Source organism: Octopus bimaculoides, chromosome 24 (genome assembly GCF_001194135.2).
Source record: "Octopus bimaculoides isolate UCB-OBI-ISO-001 chromosome 24, ASM119413v2, whole genome shotgun sequence".
In the NCBI taxonomy this organism is placed as follows: domain Eukaryota; kingdom Metazoa; phylum Mollusca; class Cephalopoda; order Octopoda; family Octopodidae; genus Octopus; species Octopus bimaculoides.
In genome coordinates this window covers 28,441,909-28,447,414 of record NC_069004.1, presented here as the reverse complement: position 1 = coordinate 28,447,414, position 5,506 = coordinate 28,441,909, and the positions used below count along the sequence as shown (strand labels likewise).

Here is a 5,506-nt window from a genome sequence, read left to right as displayed (position 1 = left end):
CGGCACTATCATGCTATTAGCTGTCAGAAGTGAAAGTGCTCACTGCTAGTGAAGTATCTGTCTGTCTGCCCAATTTTCCTGCAAATGAATCAATTCACTTTGGAGTGCAGATCAGAAATGCTTAGAATTTAATATTGAAACCGGAATTTAAATTTCCCGGCCATCGTGACGAGAAAACTTAAAATTCCAGTCTTAGTATTTTCTTAGTGACATCTGAGTCGATGAAGAGGTAAGTTCTAATAATGTTTGCTGTTTCAACGGCAATAGTAAGAAAAGGAAAACCATAAATTATTATTATTTTGTTTGAGTGTATTGGAAAAAGCTTGAAATAAAATTTAATTTTTCGTTTAGGTAATAGAAAAGGTTAAAAAAAAGATTTCATCTATCATGGTGAGAGAAACAAATTCGTATAAATACGGTTTCATAAATCCAGGTAAAAAAAAAGTCACAGGGGTTTTTGATCCCATAAATTGCGACTTTATTACCGGCCACCATAAATTATGACATTTTTTCCTAGCCAAAATTGTAACTTTATTACCGGTCACTTTTGTCCTTGGGAGAGGGGGTCCGGATCCCATAAATTAATTGTGACTTTATTATCGGTCACCGGTTTCACTATGCAAAAAAGGGCAATTTAGCTGTTGTTTTTAGCACCTCTCTCGACCATCTCTCAACCTTCCGGCCACAAAATTACGAAAAAGCAACCTCAATAGGATTTGAACACACAATGTAGATTTAAGTAACACCCCACTCCCGTTTTGACGGGGATTTCAGTATTTTGTTTTCACCCCGCCTGATTTTGTGGTTACTACACATTTAAGGTGGCCGGATTTCTACATGTCAGCTGTAGAAATCGAGCCAAAAGAGACTGGAGAGTGGTGCAGCTTACCAGCGGCAATGAAACCGTCTTACCCATGCTAGCATGGAAAATGGTCGCTAAATGACGATGATGTCCTGCCAGCCGACTCTTATTTTTCTATGACGCCTCCGTCTACCAAAATACTCTTGTATGGTCACAGGCCATCCAAGTTACTGCACACTGATCAAATTTAGGAAAATATGTTTGCAAAGTGGTGTGTGTAAATATATCTAACTGCAAGCATAACTGTGCGGTTTAGAAGCTTGCTTTCCGATCACTTGGTTCCAGGTTCAGTTCCACTGCATGGTATGTTGGCCAAGTGTCTTCTGCTATAATCATGGAACAAAACCTGGTGAGTGGATTCAGTAAATAAAACTGAAAGCAGTTTGCCATATATATATATATATATTGATATTATCTTGGTTGAAAAACTTCGATAATGCAAATATGTTAATAGTTACCAGGGTAGCAAAAATCACACACAAACTGGGATATCGTATCCGGTTAAGGGGTAGAAATTCCATGTTAAAGTGATGTATTTTGAGTTGATATAAATAATAATAATAAATGGGGCAAAACGCATATAATCTTATTGATTATATGTGTTTTGCTCCATTTATTATATATATATATATATATATATATTCCACCTTAAACAAGTATATTATCGATAGTGGCTTTGAAGTTTTGGCCAGCTTAAGCAAGCCATCGTTGAACTGCTGAAACTTTGAAGTCACTGTCGATAATCTTCTTTAGGAATGATAAATTATTTGTACAGCATTCTTGCTGTTTGTATTGTAAAAAAAAGGATAAACCATTATTATAACATTGTTATAACTGAACTTAAAAACAAACATTGAAATACAGGTTGGTGCTCTTTTGGCATGGGATTTACAAGGGAAATTGCTTTGTTACTTTTTAGTTTTCTTTTCAATTTCTAAAAACCCGTAAGATGTTAGCTAAAAATTTTTACAATGTGACGAACAACGATACAAAGACAATTGCATTTTTACAAGAAACCAGCACTAAATTCAAATTCCTTAAGAAAAAGAAGCGTGCCCCCTGGCATGTGATCTACAATTTCAAAGGAAATTAGTTTAGGTTATTTTTTAGTTTCCTTTGTGTTAGTGCCACTTTCCGTGTGATTTATGTGAGCAGATTTACTTTGGTGGGTGATCTGTGTTTGTTTTATATGGTTTTCTAATTAGAATAGTAAGTATTTTGAAATAAATACATATATAATGTTAAATTAGTACAAAATAATTTAGAAAGTAACCTAATCTCCCTTGTAGACACATGCCAAAGTAGCACCGATATATGTTTAGTTGTAATAAAAATATATTTGTGGTGGCAACCTGGCAGAACCGTTAGCACACCGGGCGAAATGCTTAGCGGTATTTCGTCTGTCTTTACATTCCGAGTTCAAATTCCGCCGAGGTTGACTTTGCCTTTCATCCTTTCGGGGTAGATAAATTAAGCACCAGTTGCGCAGTGGGGTTGAAGCGACTTTAACCTTCCCCCATAATTTCCAGTCTTGTGTCTAGAGAAAAAAAAGTATAAAAATATATTTGTGGAGGCACATGGCTTAGTGGTTAGGATGTTGAACTTAATCATAAGATTGTGGTTTCAATTCCTGGACCAGGCAAAGCGTGTTCTTGAGCAAAGCACTTCCTTTCATTTTGCTCCAGTTTACTCGGCTGATAAAAATTCTGCGACGGACTGGTGTCCTGCCTCAAGGAAGGGTTATATCATCATTTAATGTCCTTCCATGCTGGCATGGATTAATTTGACAGGATTTGGCCAGGTTTGGCAGATTTTGGCCTGCACCATGCTTCTGTCTCAGTTTTGACCTGCACCATGCTTCTGTCTCAGTTTTGACGGTTTTTTAATGGCTGGATGCCCTTCCTAACACTGACCACTCCAAAGAGTGGGCTGTGACATGGTTTTACAGCTGGATCCCCTTACATGTGCCAGGAAACCAGCTCTATGCCCCTTACAAGCAGTAACCTTTGTTTCCAATCTTCTGAGACCTGTCTAGCCATGGAAAAACTAGCTTTCTAAGAAACTGGTAGGGGTTGGTATCAATCCTCAGAAAATCTACTTAGAGAAATTGTTTGATCCATGCCAGCATGGAAAAGAAAACCATTAAATGTTGAATTCATTGAATGAATGCATAAATTTTTGTTTTTTACAGCAGCAGTTTCTAATGAACGTTCCAGATTCTAAACGATTCTTATTCCTTAAAAGTGGTTTTGGTTCGATTTTGGTAACCCTGGAATTTTACAGAATGATGCCATTGAGCTAATGGATCCGGAAGCGAAATCCCAGTTTTTCACAACTGTCAACTTCTATGGCACTTCTAGGTAATTACCATCACATCGTCTTCACACACATACACACACAATCTTATGGTCACAGGCCTCCCACACAACCATCCTCTCTTTATTCAGCTATAAAGTACACCTTGAATTAAATTACCCAATCTGACTTAAACCTTTAAAATTTAAACTCACTGTATCTGTCCAAAATGACCCTTCTCTCCATTTTCATTCAAGCTGACCTGATCTGGTCTCCCACACTTGCCCTACAATGTCATTCTAAAAATACGCACTCGCATCATTGAAATCTCAAAGCCATGAGATAATGCACAATTAATTTAAAGCATTGTCCATAAATATTACAATGAGATGGGGATCGGAATGCTGAAGGGTCAAAGGATGTGACTGCTGTTTCTAGTGGATCAACTGACCTGTTAGAGCAGTGGTTCTCATTTTGTTCGTGATTTTTTTACGTCCTGTACCCATATATGCATATATATATATATAAATATATATATATACATATATATTACAAATTAAAAGGGTAAAGGATTATCAATTTATTAATTAATAAATCAATTAACAATTTTTACCAAGCCCATCGGTATGAAAGCACCATTATTGGTGGAGAACTTATTTAAAAGCTCATATATATTTATAAATATAATTAAGGGATCAGCAAATATTTGCTTCACCATATACCGAAGTTCAGAAATGGGATTCTCAGCTTTTTTAGCTGCTATTTCTGAACTTCGGTATATGGTGAAGCAAATATTTGCTGATCTCTTAATTATATTTATATACATATATATGTAGACATGTAATGTGCATGTATGTGTATATATGCATATATATATATGTTTTATATATGCACATACATACATATACTCGTGAGGGTCTGAAAAATTTCTCTCTTTGGGTAAAAGAGAACACAGGATCTTTTCAGCACCCCCTTCGTGAAATGACACTCATCTATCTGCTATAGTGTGTGTGTGTGTGCTAATATGCAAGTAGCACCTATACGAGAAGATCTCGACGCTAATAAAGCAGTGTTCTAACAAGATTTAAGGTAATATAGCTGCTATTCCTCGCAAATCTGACCACCATTCAAATGTTCTTGTTTGCTTCGGAGGGTTCTGGTGTCAAATAGGAGTGGTGATGATATTTTACATCTCATACCTAGAAGTTAAATTTAAGGCCCCAGAAATCTTATTTTAAACTATAATTAAAAAAAAAAAAAACAATAATTACCATCGTATTTTATTTCTTTTCAAGAAAAAGAAAACGAATTGAAAAGAAATTGGAGCAAAAAGCTGCAAAATACTCCGAAGAATTAATTCCAAAGAAGTTTCCTTCGAGGTGAGTTAATTTTGAACACGGGAGATAACAAACTTAAGGGAAACAACTCTTCGCTCTATTTTCAAATTGTTATATTCAGTTTCTTGCGTTATCTGTAATCTCGAACAACAGCATGGCCGTTTCGGGTTCAGTCCCACTGCACTACACCTCAGGCAAGTGCCTTCTATCATAGTCACGGGCTGACTAATGCATTATGAGAGAATTTGGTACACAGAAAACGTGGAATCACGTCGTGTGTCGACCACATCGCTGTTAGTTTGTTTATGTCCCCCGTAACAGCAGTTTGCACAAGAGACTGGCAGGATAAGTACTACCAGATTTAGTCTAAACGCTGAGGTCAATTTACTTGATTAAAAGCCCTTCTAGATATTCCCTAGTATGACTGCGATGAAATTACTGAAACAAATAGATCAGTATTTTTTTTAATCTTCTCTACGTAATTATTTCTCGTTAGCTTCATACAGTATATACACTTAGATTAATTTGCATGTTACCTGCCTCCAGCAATCGATTGCAGTATGTTTTTATTGTTTTCTGTGAATGTTATAAATATAAGTGGTGGAGTAGAGCATAAATATGTGAAGGAAAACGTTTCCTCTGTGGGGTAGGTGTGTGTGTGTGTATGTATGTATATATATATAATTTGAGATTGGAGGTGCAATGGCCCAGTGGTTAGGGCAGCGGACTCACGGTCATAGGATTGCAGTTTCGATTCCCAGACCGGGAGTCGTGAGTGTTTATTGAGCAAAAACACCTAAAGCTCCACGAGGGGATGGTGGCGAACCCTGCTGTACTCTTTCACCACAACTTTCTCTCACTCTTTCTTCCTGTTACTGTTGTACCTGTATTTCAAAGGGCCAGCCTGAATATCCCCGAGAACTACGTGAAGGGTACACGTGTCTGATGAATGATGGTCACACGTGAGCAATGAGAGAGTAAAGGAGAAAACGATAGGGGAAAAGAACTATAT

At 36.9% G+C, this 5,506-nt stretch overlaps 1 long non-coding RNA gene across 1 annotated transcript in view; it reads left to right on the top strand.

Moving 5' to 3' along the window:
• Positions 1 to 4,575, top strand: part of LOC128250717 (uncharacterized) — a 7,019-nt gene extending 2,444 nt beyond the window's left edge. The window contains exons 2-3 of the long non-coding RNA XR_008266724.1: positions 3,054 to 3,222; positions 4,453 to 4,575. This is a non-coding gene — a long non-coding RNA (uncharacterized LOC128250717). The remainder of the gene's footprint in view (positions 1 to 3,053; positions 3,223 to 4,452) is intronic.
• The last annotated feature ends 931 nt before the right edge of the window (positions 4,576 to 5,506 follow it).